Source organism: Oxyura jamaicensis, chromosome 6 (assembly GCF_011077185.1).
Source record: "Oxyura jamaicensis isolate SHBP4307 breed ruddy duck chromosome 6, BPBGC_Ojam_1.0, whole genome shotgun sequence".
Lineage (NCBI taxonomy): Eukaryota > Metazoa > Chordata > Aves > Anseriformes > Anatidae > Oxyura > Oxyura jamaicensis.
Genome location: NC_048898.1, coordinates 29,362,641 through 29,382,017, shown reverse-complemented (window position 1 = coordinate 29,382,017; position 19,377 = coordinate 29,362,641). Strand labels below are relative to the sequence as shown.

General features: G+C 38.5%; 1 long non-coding RNA gene across 1 annotated transcript; it reads left to right on the top strand.

The window, feature by feature from the left end:
- The first annotated feature begins 16,116 nt into the window (after positions 1–16,116).
- LOC118169377 lies at positions 16,117–18,295 on the top strand. The gene is made up of 2 exons (XR_004752056.1): positions 16,117–16,414; positions 18,062–18,295. It is a non-coding gene; the product is annotated as an uncharacterized LOC118169377 (long non-coding RNA).
- Positions 18,296–19,377: the final 1,082 nt, after the last annotated feature.

The following is a 19,377-nucleotide window of genomic DNA, read 5'->3' as shown; positions in this document are numbered from 1 at the left end:
GTTTCCAGCCCTGCTAACTTTATATGCCTGGGGTCAAGTTAAGATGAGTTCCACAGAAAAGATATTACTTTCTCGTTGGTAATTTAAGATTCAGATTGAGAGCCAAGTGTACAGCACTTTAAGAATAGCTATCCATGTAACAAATGCAGTTTGACTGTCAGGAGCACAGAGTAATCTTCTACCATTTTGTCAGAGACTCAAAAGTATACTGAAAAGGGTGAAAATGATGCTTTTGCAATCAGACTTTTAAATACAAGCATTTGACTAAATCTTTCTTTCTTTCTTTCCTTCTTTCTTTCCTTCTTTCTTTCTTTCTTTCCTTCTTTCTTTCTTTCTTTCCTTCTTTCTTTCTTTCTTTCTTTCTTTCTTTCTTTCTTTCTTTCTTTCTTCTTTTTTCTTTTCCTTTTTTTTTATTATTATTTTTCTTTTAATTTGGTGTCTGTGTGACATGCATGGGTGCAAATAAATGAAAACTGCATTGGTGGTTGAATGATTTGACAATATACGATTCAAATCTCTAGACAAAGCAAAAGAGAAAGGTTTGAAGCTCACAATTTCATGTCTACAGACAACAGAGCCAATCTTGAGGGAGGATTTTTCATCACACAAGAACTTCTGAAATTTCAAAACTCAGTTGCATCTTTGAAATGCTAGTGTCTGGTGAAAGCAATCGTTGTTCATGTCCCTCTGCTGTCAGGGCTAACTTTTCTTCCTGTGCACAGGTTCTTTTTCATCTAGGTCAATGGGCACACGATGAATGCAAGTGAGAGTAGTCTGTTATTTATAAATCAATTATATCTAATTTACTTATATGCAAACATTTTTTATTTCACTCGTGAGGGATAGCCCATGGAGGAAAACATGCTTTTCCTCATCATGATATATACCAGTTTCAAAGCTGGACGGTCTACTTGGTTCCCCACCATTCTGCAATTGAAAGTGTGGTAGTATCTGCTTTCAGAAAAACTTTGTGTCAAAAGTCTTTTTCTTTCATGATGAAATAAGAATTATTATATAATTATAATATTATATATATAATATTATATATAATTATATATAGTATATATATATTATATATTATATATTTTATATATAATATATATATTATATATTATATATATTATATATATATAATATTATATATATAATAATTATATATGTAATTATTATATAATTATTTATAAAAAAGGACTTTTGGCATTTATAACATTGGGGATCATGTCCCTATGCCTTCACATCTGGTTTAGCATTTTACATCATCCAAAAGCTTAGATTCATCCAAAGTTAAAATTGATTTTAAAATCCAAAACATTTTCAAAAGATTTTCTACCTGAATATAGGCTTATGGATTTTTTTTCCCAAGTCAAAAAGTAAATTTTACTATTTCAGATAAAACGCCAGCTGCTGTAAAGAAATAGGGCAGGGACAGTTATGCTAGAAGACCCCTTTCTTAGCTGTCTTAACCATTAATCAGTTGCTACAGTGCTAGCCAGTGCTGTTGTGACTTCTCCAAGTAGAGTAAATTCCATTGTATCATGACTAGTGCTGTATTAGTAAACACCATGTGCATGTTATTTTTGCTTTCTGAAGAAGGTCTAAGGGGAAAGAAAGTATTTGATGAAAAAGGTGTTTAGTCCTGAACTTAGCTTCACATTGTGGTAGAATGAAAATTAAAACTCACCTAAACACAGAAGGAAATGCAGCCAACCACAGCTGAAGGATTAGTAAAAAGTGTTAAAAATATTATATGAAAGTTTTAATTACACAGAAAAAAATATAAAATGCCCAGTAATTACAGTATATTGGTTCAATTTTTTTTTCTTGAAATGCTAAAACTATTTCAACACACACAGAATCAATAAACATAATTAAAATATGAGCTCATCAAAACAGTAATTAAATGTACTTAACAGCTTTTGTGGCTTTTCTCCATATGGTTACTGTGGGAGTGTGAATCTGGCTTGCTAGATAAATGTAACAAAATAAAGTGAAAGCCTGGGAAAAGATTACTGTGGTATCATAAGCAAATACAATAAAGTCTAGCTCTATAATAAGTTCCAATAAATCAAAAACTTGACAAAGGAAGCAGTGTTTACAATTATTAGAGAGAAATTCTGGATGTTTTTTATTTTTTATGGGATTAACACTATCATGGACGTAATATAGAAGCCAAATCAAATCTTTCCTCCATCATTAAAGCTGTTCTACTAGAACACATTCTGTCCAATGAGAGCTATTTTGTCATGTTTCTGGCACTCTGGTGTTAGTGACAAATCACTTGACAGCTGTCATTCACGGGGCAATCCACATCAAGGACCTAATACAGCTGCTCTGAGCCGCCCTTTGGAGCAGCAAAGCTCCCTTCAGTGCTTAGATAAGAAGCATGACTGCCAAGCAGAAAGTAAATTAGATGTTTGGAGCAGGGTGTGTGAATGCCTTTTCACCACCCTTCTCCTTACCTCCTCCCTGGCTGTATGTACAGTGCTATGAAGAGCACAGAAAAATAAGTGGACAGTTCTTAAAAAAAAAAAAATTGCACAGATCCTCCTCTTTGGCTGCCTTTTCTGGAGTTCTCACCATGTCTCTCTGCCTTGTCTTCTGAGATCTTTCATAAATATGGCATTTAAATTCCATTTTTTGCATCATGTCTATAATAGGCATATGCAGATCACATGCAGTGCATGTTATTTTATGTGTTTCTTGTATATAAAAGAATTTGCTCAGGTGTTAAGGAAACTCTTATCACCCAGCACTCCCTTGACTGAACTGATGTTCTCACTGGCTTAAGATGAAGACATGAAAGTAATCGGGGTGGATATTATGTGGTATTAAAAATAAAAATCACAAGAGTAAAGAAATGCAGACATCCTATGTCTGCAATTAAAAAAAAAATAAAAAAAAATAAAAAAAAAAATTTTACAGTGCACAGACACTATCAGTAACTTTGGCTGTATAAATAAATTTCTACCTCTTGTTTTGCATATTCAGCTCTTGATCTGAAAAAGCAACCACATTCTAAAAAGTGATGCATAACATGGTATTGCAATGGTATTCATAATTTTCTCAGTAGATGATGGATGCTGTCACACCTCACAATTTAATGTTTTTAAAATGTGAACAATCATTTAAAAAGTTTTGTTTAAATCCATCCCCCCTTCTCCCTCCCTTCCGCCCCCCCCCCCCCTCCAAATCCCTGAAGCCAACTAAGCTCAGAGAAAACTTTACAATTCCTTCTACATTTTTCTCCAAAAGAAATCACCAGAGCTTTTTCTCACCCAGATCAGGCTTCACCCCACAATGCATACGCTTATCCATCCCCTTGTAGGCTGAGAAAATAAATACTTTAAGATTGTGAAGTGGTGCAAAAAAGCAAAGAAATTTTCCTGTAAGCATACATACGCATAATCATTGTCCTCTGATCTGTAACACATCAAGCCTAAAGACTTCGTCGATTATTTGATGCTTTAATTTCTTCTGTGAAGAGAGTTGGATACACGTGTATCTGCTGCCTAACTGGACCAGGAAGAGGAAGGAAGAGTAGAAATCTTCAGCAGCATTTTCAGAGGTACTTCCGCAGTCAGGCATCTTACAGCACTCATCTTGGGATGAGTGAGAAATCTGAGCCTCAGCTGGGTTACAATGTCCCTCAAACACGATAAGTGGTCTCTATTTACAGTTGTTAGAAAAAAAATCCCCCCAAATTTTCTTGAAAGTGTTCTTTTTTTTCTTTTTCCTTTTTTATTTTTTCTTGGAGTTGAAAGTATGCAATGTTCCTATAAATAGGAGCTGGCCCATAACTCCTGAAACTGCAGTTCTGTGGACCCCTTTAAAGCTTAATGTAGGACTCAAATTGTGGTAATAGACTTATGTTATTCTCAAGTAACGCAAGTAACAGAATTACATTATATTACATTCCTTTTATCACATGAACTAAGGAAAAGGCTCCCCCCTCCCCCCCCCCGGGCCCTAGCTATCTGCAGATAAAAGCATACAACTCATTCACTCTAGAATTTAAACAAAACCAAAGTCCTTCAAAATCCTACAAACTTTATCATAATAAAGCACTAAGACTATTGGCTACTATTAGAAAACTAGTCAATATGTTTCTGTCTTTAGACACCTGTTAGAAAATTTGAGCTAGCACTTTTACACCTGAAGAACAGAGAGTGATAATCTGTTACTGGACCTTGATGTAAATTGTTTCCTGCTTCTAAATGAATATAGTACCCTATTGCCTCTCTCAGATGGTGCTATGAGTTTATTAGACTCTGCATCCAGTTTCCACATCTTGTGTTATGTTGCCAAGTAGGAGACAAAATGTCTAGTAATTAAGGCTGCTTCTAAAGTTGGAGAGGGCCTTTTAAAAGGCCAAGATTGGTATGGAAGATTGAAGACAAAAATATCTTTAATGAAAATAATCAAAAGGGGAAAAAAAAGCAAAAGGTTTATTTTAGACTTGGCCTGAATATTGAATTACCATGGATTTAAAATATTCAGCAGACATTAATAACTAGGAAACAAGTATCTGGCAAATTAGGCACTGTGACCTGGAGCTTCATCATCCTTAGAAATAAGTTTTGTAGACACATTGATTTATTTTTTTTTCTCCTAAATCAGCCAACTAGATATAAGACCACTTGATATTGCAACAATATATTGTCAAAGGAAAATCTCTTTAGCAATCTGTGCTGTCCACATATGTATCAACAAGGCTTTCCTTTTTAGCAAGAAACTTTTTAGCAAGTTTCTGTAGTATTTAATAAGGTAACTAAAAAACCAACAACCACAACAAAACGCTGCAGTATATTACTGCTCTGTGAGAAGGATGCGGTATGATATGGCCAATCTACTGCTTTTTTCCATTCATAGCTCTGTTCAATTTTTCATAGCCCTAAAGGCATGGACTGTGTGGATGACACCTTATTTGCAGAAGATCACAGATTCTCAGCCAGTTTTCCAGAAGTACCCATGAGTAAGGCGAGCCTGACATAAGGTTTTGGTGCCAACATGACCTTTCTCATTGCTGCTATCATTGATGTCAGTAGCGTTTTTCTGCTTATAGTAAGCTAGGTTGAATTAGACTAGGCTTTAGACATTCTGATTCAGGTATCTTGTGGTCATATTTTCCTTTGTAATGTAATTTCTTTGTTAGGGCTACATCTCTTGTTGCTGTTTGATTTGATTCCCGGAGGGATGTACCTGAGAACAGGAACATAAGGGGCTGCCAGGCCCCTGTTTTCATGCAGTACAAAGTTATATCCATTATCAATGGTTTCTCATAACAAACAAGTTAAATATATAGATTATGGAATATTTTGTTTGGTTAGAAATGCCAAAGTGAAGGTTTTATTGCTTCCAAATTAGCAGGCATTACACAATTTCTATTACATGATTTTTTAGATATTGCAAGTTGTTTTTCCTTATCTGAGACAAAACTAAGGTTAACTTTGGCATTTGTCATAGGACATTTTTACATAAGATGGAGATGGCTGATAACAGTATCTAATGTAGAGACAGGAAAGACACAGGTGTAAAAAAACACTGTGACCCTTCTGTAGGGGAATAAGCACTGTTACAGTGCACCATTTAGTTTTTAGATCTATTTCCTATTTTATGACAGTCTGAGGAGAACCTGGCTAGTCATTTCCAGGCCCTATGCTTAATAGTAAAATATGTATTTTGTGTTTTTGAAACATTAATTTGTTGTATTGTGTGTTGTTTTTTTATCTCAGAAAAAAATATAACCTGGCTCTTTTTAAATCTGGCATATAGGTAAGAAAAATGAAGAACATCTGCCTAGCTTTGGTTTTAGAGGGAAGGAAAAAAATGTAGCAGTAAAGCTTTGACAGTTTGAAAAAATGTAGTGAGCATGTGTAATATGTTCATGTCTTATGAATTTGAGCACGCACATGTAGCTAAGAGCAGGCCCAAGTTTTGAATCTCTGGCAGCAGGGTTGGCTCCCACCAGTCTCTATACAAACGTCGCGCTTCCATGCATGGTTAGTCCCATTGGCTTCAGAGGCACTACTCATGGGAGTAAAGTAACTCATGCATTTAAGTGCTTGCTGGACTCAGGCCAAAAGCTTAATCTTTTCCATTTAATACCTTTTTCCTAAACTGATAACAGCCTTCGAGTTTTCAGTATCATGTGCAGCAGTTTAAATAATGTAGAATGAAAGGAAAAAAAGTAAAATAACAGCATTGTAATTTAAGGAGTATCATGAGATAAACAGCATAGCACAGGCACAGTTTTATTAGCATTAAGTAGCAATCTGCAAGGCTGCTGTATGTCGCTGCTCTGAAGACACTCCGTGTCTCTCAGATTCTGAAAAAAAGCAGGCATGGAGGATGGGCAACTCTGAAAAGGCAGGCACAAATTATCAGTGTAAAGCAAAGTGTACAAGATCGTATTTTGTCTGAGTTGAGAGCAAGTAAACAAAACTTGTCCTGTTTTTGAAACTATCAGGACAGGAGGGCAGCAATATTCACATAAAGCACACAGAACGTTGGCATCCAAACCATAATTATTCTTTTGATTGTTTTTTTAGCTGTGATTTCCATCAATGTTGGAGTGTTCTAATCTTGCTCAGCTCCTGTACTAGCCTCCTTGTGATCTTACCTTCATTTTTATTTCAGATGAGCTCCGAACAATGTTGCTAACCTCCACTAAAGGTGTTTCAATTTTTCTCCTGCTACCTCCTAAAAAGAATGTTACATATGTAAAATGATGTTCCATTTTCTAGAAGGTGTTTTGTTGGGTTTCATTATTTATGTAAAGCTGTTCACATGCATGTTAGAGTAAGCAAAAATGAAAGGAATATGCTTTTTACCTGGAATGGAAAATATGTAGGTTTGAATGATATTTTTTTCCTTTGTCTTGGTGGTCCTTCAACAAACAAGATGGGGAGTGAAGTTCTCTCTGCAGTGTGGCTAAGGTTTGATTAGGAGTTGAAAAGTTCCCCCGTCTGTATGGAATGGGAGTGCTGATAACCTTGTCCCTCAGCTTCCCAGGTCTTTCAAACACACTAGGCTTCTCTGACCTCCCTACAGACCAAACCCATGAATTTTACTTGATACTCTCTTTGTGAGGAGTCTAGAGAGGGAGAAATTTGATGGGCTCAGAGAAACTTATCCACGGTAATAGTCAGATATGGAGTTTTATAAGGATTGATGGCTTTTTGCCCAGGAATGTTTGAATGATGTAGCCCAGACAGGGACTTTTCCCAGGGGAAAAAGAGCAGGAGCAAATGGAGGGGGAGGAGCTAGAGAAGAAAAGAAAAAAAAAAATCTAGTATTTTTGGAATCTTTTGAGAAACAGATTATATGTCTTTGAGTTTTCCTCACAAAAGAGAAAGTAAAACATAAAAGTTGGGTACTACCTGAAATAATTGATAGCAATGATGCAATTTTTACATCATGTATTTATCAACATTAAGGACATATATTTTATGGGAAACAACTTTAGTAGATATACTTTGAACATGTGTATAATATAAAAATATACAGGTCTACAATGTTCAATATTGATATATAATCTTTAAAAATATATTTGTTATTTAGCTGCACATTTTCATGTAGATTAACTGACTGATTTTTGCACAGTCACATCCTGAAGTATCATGTTAAAGAATATGTGGCTGAGCAGCTTCTTCCTGAACAACTATGGAGCACACTGAAAACAATGGACAAAAGTTCCAGCAGAACAGACAAGGTGGAAATGGTTCCTGGTGATAAATTCTAGTATATAACCATACCATGTTACCAAGCCAAAGTGAATTCAAGTCAACGATAGCTCTACTACTTTTGGTATCAGACCTGCCTGTGCACAGGAGAAGAGTGATGGGATCCTGTGACCTCCCAAAGGTGTTAGAAAAGGGAAACAATTTGTATAAATACAGAAATTCAACACCAGAAACAAAGTACTGACCTAATCAGTGAAATGAGCATCAAAATCAGTCTTCAAGCTAAAGCTGGAAGGGTCTGGCATATCGAATAGAGCATGAATATCTTCAGGAATATGCCAGAAGCTAATTGGTTTAAGAAATCTGGCTGTATATAGAGACTATTACTCATAGATATCACGTTTTTCTGCTGCACAAATTATCTACAGTGCTCATGGTGTCTGCTCAAGGAAAAGTTTATTTTCATTCAGTCTTTTCTTTTCCCCTGACCTCAAAGGACTAATTAACAAAGTATTAGCATGTTTCTAAAATATGACTGAATTCATCTTCTTAAGAAAATGTACTGAAGAATGTACCCTATTATTAGAAATGACAGGATGTATATAGGGCCATATGTTTTCAAAGGGTTTTCTGTCAGTGTTAATCAAAACGTTGGAGAACTTATGAACATACTGAGCAGCACGTCAACCATATGGATAATATCTTCCTTTTAATACTGAGAATTTGAATTAATAATAAACATTGGAGAGTAACCTAAAATGAGACAGAAACAATAATATTAAGACCAGCACAAGCATAATATCACATCAGTCTGAAGACTCCTGGGTATTTTGAAAAATCTTATTGTGTGCTAATTCTGATCATGGAACTACCTTCATTAATTTTGCTTAGTTTTGCTTGGAAAGGTAACTCCAAAAATGCCATTTATTTTTACTGGGTTTTGTACAGGACAGAGTTTGGCTCTTACAACATGCTATAGTAAGCATCAGCATCACGTGCTTGTCTGCCTGGTAGAGGTACATTTGTTACTGCAGTCATTTGTTATTGAAAAGGCACTGGAATATTTGTTTGATGAAACATGCGTGCACAAATCATTTCATGGACTGTGCAAGCAGATGCAGGAAGAAAACTGAGCCTGTTTCTAAGTTTGCTAACCTGGAAAATGGATTGAGATCACATTATTTTGAATAACCCTCCAAGGGCTTAACGTCACGAACTTACCTGCTTTTACAGATGGTGAACTCTCTGAACTAAATATTGAGAAACCTGCTCCAGAGAAAATTAATGTTGCAAGTGCAGTTGTGTCCTACATCACTTATGGGCACATATGAGAGGTGCACGTATCGAAAATGCAAAAGTTTTAGTTGTTTGGTAACACAGCCCTGCACATCACAAGAGGTCAGTGGGGTCTACTCCTGTCACCCCACTGTCCCCAGGCTGCTGGGCCATGTTTTACCACAGGGATCCTCAGCCTCTGCACAGGAACAAGCTGTGCTGCTGCCTCGGCTGCCAACATAATTGTGGTCTTTCTTGCTGGCCCATCATGACCTGGAAGGTTTTATTTTCACTGATACCAGCCCTGGTTTGTTTTCTCCTTAGTTAAATACAAAGTTACACTTAGAAGTTGGACTGCTCACATTGAGAAGTAAAGCCTCAAGCTGCTGATAAGCACAATCTAGCCTTGGCAGGGTGAAAAAAATGAATCTTCTAGCAGAGATAGGGAGAAGAGGAAATATAACATTAAGTCTTTGAAGCTATAAGTTGAGATCTCCCTATTATATAGCGAAGGTTTTTATTGGTAACTATCCATCTGCATCAGTTCCCAGCTTAGGAGAGAAATATTTTCCCTGACATTTTCTGCTTCATTTTTTCCCTCGAGTCCACTCTTGCTTTCCAACTTCCTTTTCTGATGCTGGTTGAGAAGCATGTAACCACGGATAGCACCTTCTGGCTGGTGACATTCCTCTTGCACCTGCTCTGCTTTGGTTTTGGAGTAGCCACAGAGGACCCTATGACAAGGAGCAGAGCTCTTCCCTCCCTTCCCCTCTGTGCTATTCCATCACCTCCTGCAATTTTGTTGTATTTGTTCTGCCACACAATAGCCTGTCCCGCAGATCTCAGGGGAGTTTCTCCTCCACCTAAGAATCGGTATCCATCTGCAAAATATTGGTAGAAAATATATAACAGCTTTATTTTTTTTCCTTTTTAAAAGAGCTTTTTATTTCACATGAAGCCTAAGTACGAGGAACCCTGCACATAACATGACAAAAGTCTGCACATCACCCTACAGTGAACCCCAAATTGCCTGCCGCTGAGGGGTGCAGGAAACACAAGCTGTGCCCTGCCTGCTGAAGGTGGGCTGCACTGGGGTGCAGAGCTCTTCCTCAGGGCCCTCTCCCACCATGCCATGATCCAGCCTCCTGCCCAGCCCCTTTAGGGTCTCCTGCAGTGATTCTGCCATGGATTACAGCTTCTCTCTTTCTGAATTTTCACAGATCCCTGTTCTCTGGTATGTCCCATGAGTGCTTGAGCACTTTACTTCTGCTGTACAAACTATGAGAAAGATCTCAAAACTGGCATGTAGTTCCCATCAGCGAGGAGATTAGGGAGCCTTCTGTCAAGCAGATGTTCAGCTACAGGAGTGCTGCTGCATGAGGCCTTGTATTGATGCTGAAACTGATTCCCCTTGTCTCCAAATTATAAGAGGAGGTGTTAAAACCTAAATAAATAAAATATAACCATGAGCCAAAAGAGAAAAGGGGTGAAAAACATGCTTGTTAAAAAATCCAGGCACCCTGGCAATTAGTTTCACCATGGCATAATCCTGATGAGCTTTCACATCTCCTATTACACTTAGTACGCAGTGTTTGTTAGCATTTTACTCCATCTGCTCCTATACATTCTCCATCAGCTGAAGGAGGATATGGTTACTCCAGTCATTAAATGTTGATGATCCTTACAGGGTCCCAGTTGCTTGTGGCAGGTATCCATTATGTTAACTGTTCCTTCTCCTCACTCTTGGAGTTAATGTTTTTGTTTGTTTGTTTTTTCACCCATGTGTTTGCTAATAATAAAATTACTGCCTTTTTGATTAAGATTTTAACATCAGCATGACTTTTAAGTTCAGTAATATATATAAACATATATGTTTTATTTATTTATTTATTTATTTTAATGCATTAACTCCTGGGAAAGAGTGATCCACTATCCCTTATTAGAAAGGATATCTCTTTTCAAACCAAATCTACTCCTATTCTTCTAAAAGGAAATAATATGCTTTCACTTTCCTTAAAGCCTGTTACTGATAGATTTAAGTGGATAAATATATTTGACATTCTTTGCCTTTCCATTTTTCTCTTGCCAGCAATGCCAAACAAACTGTGAAAAAGAGAATTAATTCATTATCCCAAGATCTGTAGACTTCTGATTCTTGGACCGCAGGTCATTAGCAATCATTAATTTTTAAAGCTACTTATGATGTCCTCTGAAGCAGATATCGTTTGAAATAAACAGGTCCATTTTTGTGGTAGTACGGTGAAGCCTGGGAAGCTGTAAGTGTATGGAAAAGCAGAATTTTAGCTCTGCAAAAATCTTCAGTGAAAACTGAGGCAGGGCCTGGCAGCTATGCTGCCATGTGGCATAGCAAAAGGTATGAGGATTGTAATGACAGACATCAAGATGATTGTTTGCATCCTGTTTCTGCACTCCAAGCAGCCACGAAGTGATAGTTACCTTTTATATAGCTTTTATCACAGAGCAATCACACCATGGTCAGACAGAGCCTACAGTACTCTGCAAGAGGTCCTGCGGACACCTCCATTGCCTAAAATCTTTTCTTTCTGTGTGAGTGCAGAGTATTTTGTGGTTTTCCTTTTTCCTGTCTAACAAATACACGCATCCCTCCCCATTTAAGAGTTAAATGTGCCTGCACTACCCCAGTAATCACTTTCCTTTTGATGTTTCCATATAATGATTAACCCATATTAATATGTAGTGCTCCCAACCTGAGAAAAGATGTGAGAGCTGAGGATAGCTGTGTTAATAGTCAAGCCATATGTCCTCCCAGAAGTATGATGTTGATTGCGACCTCAGAAGAAATCAAGCCTGTTTATGGCAAATATATGGAATTGATTAAATGAATAAATAACCCTATTATTTAGTTTTGCATAAAAATATGTGGGACCCAGGTCAAAGATAATCCCTAATTTTTCTATGCATAATAGATTCCAAAGTGTAAACATTACCAGTAGCATGAACCAGACTAGATGCTTTAAGTCAACAGTCAAAGGTGCGAGTGTAAACTCAGAAATATTGATAATGTTTGTGAATAACTTTAGACTAAATTATGCTGGAGTTCCCAAGCTGATATGAGTGCCTCTGTTGTTTTAATACTCCAGTGTCTGTTATATGTATGAGTTCAGAGACTGACCACATTTTTTATATTTTTGTGTGTGTGTTTGAGATTTCTGTGTAATATTTGGTGTATATTTGCTTAATTTTAGAGCCTTGGCTTCTGTATCAGAATAGTATAATTTACTGAGGAACTGAAGTAGTACTTTCCCTCAGCCCCTGTTTTCTGACCACAACTAATAGGTGTAAGAACAGCAGAGCACCTATAAAATATTCTGCTTTGAAGAAGCCAAAGATTTTGTTGCTAAGCAATGCATGCTGCAAATGGCCTTCATGCCAGGACGCCATTGTGCTCTGGTGATTTTGAGACACAAATCCTAACTTCTCAGCTGCTTCCTTTGTGTAGAATGACAGAAAACTCAACCCTCACACTGAAATGTTGTGTTTGGTGAAGTTCAGACAAATTCTGAACTGGGCAGCTCTTCATAGGTAGCCCTTCTATCTGCTGTATGCTCAGGGGTGAAAAGAGAGCAAGGAGTCTGGTGGTACACTGAAAGCAGGTATTATCTGATAGCATAGAGGCCTGCAATTCGTGTGTGTGCAGAATGCATCCCCATGTACCTTTAATAAGGGATGGATCCAAAGTACAACAAAATTAGTGGGAAGCTCTCCATCAGCTTCAGCTGATGTCTAGATCAGTTCCATAATATGCAAGATTGTATCTCTGATCATGATGGCAGACAACAGCAGTTGTAAGAAGTCAAGGGTATCACTCATGTACTTATAACAGGAGCCCAACTAACAAGCAAAACGTGATGTAAAATGATGCCTACCTGGGGTGGAAGGGAATAAGAGCATCTCCACCCTGCATTAAATTTGGATTTAAGAAATGTCAAAGAGTTGCTGTGATTTAAATGTTCTTCCTGACAAACAGCAGTGAGCATTGCAATTGATGTTCTAGAGTTTGGATCAGCTGACAAATAGACATTTGTGTTATTTAGCTGTTTCTTCAAATTCGGCATTTAAATATGATTTAATTTCTGTTTCCCTCCAGCATGACTTCAGGCAATATTTTTTATAATATATGCAAATATAATAATTATTTTAAGTAAAGGTTTGAGTTGTTTTATTTTATGTAATTCTGTAATTAGCACCATTGTCCTGTATGTTGTAGGTATCCATAGTTTAGCCTTCTACAGTCTGCTGGGAAATTATGCTGTGGTGTTTGCTCTGAAAAATTACATGATTGGGATTATATACTTAGTTACCCAAAATGTGCACTGTGTGCTTCACAGACCAAAATACAAAACAAAACAAACAAACAAATAAAACCTGGGGTAATAGCTGAGAAATTCTTTTTGCTATCAGTAAAAATAAGCACTGCTTTGATAAAGTAGCCATTCCTCCGACAAAGATAGGATGTATACTTACATGGGCTCATAAATACAATTTGTGTGTGTGAAATACAACCCAGTGTGTTTGCAAGATGGACCAGATCCAAAACCCACTGAAGGTAATGAGAGAATATAATACACCATATTTTAAGTATACAAGTGAGCCCTGAAGTGGTCAGGCAGTGGGACTAGATGAAGGTCCCTTCCAACCAAACTATTCTATTCTGCAAACTGTGCGCGTAAAAAGTGTATAGGCATTTTGGTTGTGCTGGAGTATGCAGTAGCACACACCCTATCTGTGCATCTGCACAGGCATTCGTGCATACACAGACAGAATTTGCTTACACACATTTTGTATGCAGTGCTGTCATGAAGTCATTGCATGATATCTATTCTATGATTAAATTTCCCCCCCTTCATGATGCATTTAAAGCTCACTTGCCATGATTCCTGGTGCAGAGAAGGAAGTGTAGAAGTTATCAGTTCAGTTTTAGGTGGTCTGAGTCCTCAGAGAGGAGACTGCTAGAAGCCCTGCAAGTGACCTCCAGCAAAGTGAGCAAAGATTTGCATTGGCTTCTTGTCTCCCAGCTATCACTTACACAGTATATATATTGTTGCTCCTGTTTCCTGTGCCATTGTACCACCCTTCCAACCTCATGTTTTAATCCTGCAAAGGTTTTCACAAGGAAGTCAGCATGCAGCAGTGGCGTGAGTTTACAGCTACTTTGTGCTAATTCCCCATGTGCACACTTCCAGTGTATAGCAAAGGAGCTTCTGTAGGCAGCCGTTCAAAGCTGGGTACGGTGCCTTGCACACTGGTGTGCACCCAAGGGTGTGCAGCTGGGCAGGTGGAGCAGGACTCCTCAAATTACGAGTCTGGAAACTTCTGTTGTTTCCAGTTGTTTTAGTGGGTGCCAGTCCTGAGATGAGAGGTAAATTACTGCCTGACACAATAGTCTGCAGTGCAAGGAGACAGTTTCTCCAGATGAATTTGCTGATGAAGTAAAAAGCCTTTGTTATAAATAGGCTTTTATAGGTGGGATGATGTAACATCCAGTATAAGATACTAAACCAGCATTGATCGCATTTTTTTGGTGTGTCATCCTGTATATAAATCCCCAACACTCCAAAACCCGATACATTAACTGTTAAGAATAGATCTAATCAATAACCTACTGCATTATTCATGGTTTCTGTGATGCAGACCTAATCCTTTTAGGTAATGGCATTAAAACATTTGAACAACACATAGGGCACCCTGCCTGAAGCCCAGTCTGCACAGATGATAAAAACCCACTACTGTAACCTTCATACCCTTTGCTCAAGTGTCTCTGCTTAGCTCTGGACCTTCTGGAGATGGTAAATATGAGAAATCCTTCCCCAGATCCCTCCTGCGTGCCTTCATCCCCTTGCCATGGAGAAGGGTGAATATCCAGGCTGCCTCTCCATGCATGATATATTTGTTTAAGGTAAAAGAGACCTTAACATAGCTTTTGGGGCTGTGTCCATGCAGGTGGCAGGGTTTGGGGTGCCCTTGGCCCTGCAGAGGGGGAGCCATGGTGTGTCTGAGTGAGTTGCAGCTGGGGCGGGGGGTAGGATGTGGAAGCACCAGCCGCCAGCGCCTCAGAGCTGCACCACTTTCAGTATGCAATTATACTGTCCCTAAAGGTAAATAGAAGGCTTGTGTGTGAGAAATATTTCTGTAAAAGAGTTTGCAGCTGAAAAGATAACACTATTCCCTGCCTCCTACTTGGCTGTACAATTTTAATTATGTCGGGGAATCTCTCCTATTTTATATTCCATATATATTTATGGAATAAGCTGTTGGCAAATAAGACATTATTTCAAATAATTTAATGTATTTATTAAAAGAGATTACAAATCTATCCAGGCTATAGTCATTGCACTTAGGGCAACTATTATGGCTATATTATTGTTCCATTTATTTCAAAATATCTTTGGCAAGGACTGCTCCTCCATGAAGAGCATGAGAAAGAGACTGTTTGATGGTGTCGCCTCTGTGTGGCTGAGGCTTCAGCTGTCCCCTTTCCCTCCCAGTTGCATCCAGATGACCTTGCTCTAGAGATCCAGAGTAGGGCCAGGAAGGAAGGGGGAGAGTCTGATACACCTTGGCTTGGTTTTTCAATTTGTGCTGCTCAATTTTAGCCCAGAGTGGAACAGCGATAAAGAGACAGCCCCCAGGGGGCAGAGCCAGTGAGAGGCTGCAGAGATGCTGAGGGACACAGAGGTGTCCCTCTTGGGACCACCCCTCTTGGTCTGGCCAAGAAAATAAAGATGCCAAAACTGGTCCTTGCAGATGCAACCTCTGTCACCATGGCCTTATGAGTGCTGAAATAGGAGGCGGGAGCAAAATCCACCATTCTGCAGAGTATGACACAGACAAAACAAGCTGATAGGGACACTGGGGGCATTGGGGTCTGCTTGTGTTCGCACACACGCACACACACCGTGAAAAAGTCACCCTGAGTGCCAAGCTGGTGACCATCCAGGGGAAGCAGCATCAGTAATGGGCCACAAAGTCCCTTGAACTACCACATCCAAGCCAAGAACATGAGATGACCCCGTGCTTCCAACTAACCTTAAAAGAAGGGCCGGTCTACATTTATCATCATCATCACTGTTGTTATTTCTGTTATTATTATTTCTGCAGCATTTCTACTCTGTTGGTGCAGACAGAATTACCCTTCCTAACACGCAGCCCCCACATAGTGACTTTCATGAGCTGTTACAGAGCTGCTTGTATAACCAAGGGGACCTGGCTGGGGATATAAGCGCATTTACCTATGGTGGAGGAAAGAAGAGGAACATATCTGTTGTTAAATTAGTACAAAATGTTCAGACCCTCGACGATAAGTGATCTCTATGCCTTCAAAAACCAAAGGATGAGTATGAACAGGGTCTGACATGTGTCCAGAGCCCCTCTGGAGTCACCCTATGCTGAGATAATAATTACTGCTGTCAACCAAGGTATCACTTGTTTCTGTTTAGAGATCTAGAGCTTTATAGTATTTTTGTAGGTTTAACATGATACATTCAAATAAATAACTCTAAGTGCTGTATTTATTTGTATGCAATAGATTCTGAGTAATAAGCACATCAATTGATACACATCTTAAGAAAAGCATAGGTTAAGTAAACCCCACATTTATGAGATTAACACATCCCATCACTGTGTGCCTTACTCCAGAGTCACTGTGCTCTGCAGCCAACACAGCCCCTGGAGACACTTGGTTTCTGGCAGGATATAGCCCCAACCCTTTCAGCTCTCTCACACACGCAGGTGCACGATGTGTTGCTGGTCCAGTCAAGGTCATAAAATTAAGCATCTTTATACCTGTTAGTAGGATTAGAGCAGTAATAATATTTTGGGTGCTTCCTATCTTCCTGAAATGTTGCCAGTGCTTCTTGTTTGACACAACGTAACCCATAGCATATTTTATAGGTTTCCAACTTTCAAGCACAATGGATTAGAAAGGAAGTTAATTATGCATAAGATAGAAAGATTTATGTAAATATAAAACCAATATAATGTATTATTTACATACAGCCTGTACTTACCCTAAGTAACTTCTACAGAAATCTTGGCTATCATAAACAGCTCATGCCTCGGTTCTGAACCTTATTCCAGAATAGAGGGGAGGATTCTGGCTACTTTAAATAGGTGCTAATATTTTCTAAACTAGATCATATTTATATAAGCACATAACATAACTCAGCACAGATGGACAACAAGCAGGATAAATCTCTATCATTTATTACATTTGCTGAGCGATCAAAGGTGTCTAACGATATTTTTCCTCATTGGTTGTTTGCATTAGATATGCAAATCTCCTTTCTTGCAGAGCCATTTCCGAATACATTTGCAAGGCTATTGATGTCCATTACTTCACTTAAATATAGATCAGAAATACTGACAAATATTTTCATTCAAAGAGTTTGATCATTTTCAGATTACTCTCCATGCTAGTAATTAACCTCAGTCAACACCCTACCATAGCACTTTCAAACACAGTTCCTAGCAAACATAAAGTTTCATAAATATGTACTAAATAACCTTAAAGCCCTTTATGAATAATTATGAGTTTTTAAGTTTTTGTGAATCTGCATATTAATTCCACAGCATAAATAATACATGAAGCAAAAATCCAGCTTGTTTGGTGTCTGGGGACAGAGGAAGAAAAGGAGGGGATAATTATCAGTTTAATGTGGGAAAATACTTAACCTAAAAGATTATCTTCAAAACTGATGACTCCATAGGTTTGTATATATGTGTGTATAAATAGAGGTATATAAAAATATATATATATAAAGATACGTATATCTGCAGACACTGTTGAGGCATGCATCCACTCTGAGAATGCTTTCATTTGAAGAATGTTACACTTCTGTCTCTGCTGTGCCATGCTGAGCTCTTTAAGTGAAAAGCCATGTGATGAGCTCAGCCTCCATATAGCCCCTCTTTCTATAAATGTATGTTCCCCCAAAGGTAGAAAATTAATGAGAGGCTGCTGACTAAAATTACTACATTTTGCCTTCTGTGGGACATTATGGATTTAAAAGATAAGCGGGAGTGCAGCAAGTCCAAAAACAATTTCATTTCATTAATCCCTTAAGTGCCTCGGGATGAGCAGCCCATGTCCAGAGAAGGTGATGCTGCACCAGCTCCTGCACGCCTAGTGCACGTCAGTGCAGCGCCGTGCCTCTGCGCCCTGCCTGCTCTGCGTCCTTGCACAGAAGGCATCCAGCAAAGAGATGGGCTGGGAACGATGTATGGCTGAATGGGCTTAGACTGACACTTCCTGGATGCTCGCTGACAATAAAAGGAAACATAAGTGGTTTGCAGAACCAGCTCTTAGGGCTTTTTTTTTTTAAAAAAACAAAAAAACAAAAAAACAAAACAAAACAAAACAAAACAAAAAAAAAGTTTACAGAAAGAAAAAAAGAAAGAAAGAAAGGTATTTTCTGGTCAAATGTTTTTACACATAACAAAGTGGAAACTATTATGTTTCAAAAGCAAAACCCAAGAACATATTCAATATTTGCCTTTGTCACCGAAGCATAACTACTTTTAGTTAGTAGACTCTTTGGGGAGAAAATCATCACACTTGAATTTTATATTTTTAAATAAATCAAACAATTTTTTTTATTATTATTTTTTTTTTTTACATATTAATCCACCTACATAATGCAAATAGATTTCACTTTTCATTTCAAGTCCTTTAGATCTATTTCACTTTATGGTCCTGCTCAGCAGTTGGCTAGAAAAATGAAAGGCAGTATAAACATTTTGATAAAAATGAGCAACCAAATAGCGAGCCTGTTCTCTCAGCTTTAACACAGAAAGAAGAAAGAAAAACTAAATTTGTACAAGAATTTTGAGAGATACAAGCACTCCCTTGTTGCTGTTTCCTATCCCTGCAGCATCACTGGAGCAATGCCTAGGGGCACAGAGATGCTGGCCAGGAGGAGCTGGGGGCTGGGCTGGTAGAACATGCAGGGGAACAGCTCTGGGGGGCTGGTACGAACCTATCCCAGCTGAAGGGCTCTCCCAGTATGTGGGGGAGTCCTCCTATAAATCCCCACACTGCTTTTCCCCCAAACATGTCTCCTCCTGGCAGTGTAACAAGGGGCCTCTGTACTTGTGCTCCCTGAAATGCAGAGGATGTCCTCGCCCCAGAGCATGGCATGGACATCAGCTGTGGTCTCCCATCTTCCCGCACCCATCCTGTGCATGGCTCCCACCCTGAAGTTCCTCTGAAAGCTTCTGGCAGTGGGTGAGGGGCTCACGGAGGCGCCGGCAGCACCACATCTCTTCACTGGCAGCCTGCTAATTAATCTTGGTGGGTTTAAGGATTCAGCTGGAAATAGCTTCTGGAAGAATGTATGGAGCACCCTAGATATTTTTTTTCTTTTTTAATTTTTTTGTTAGA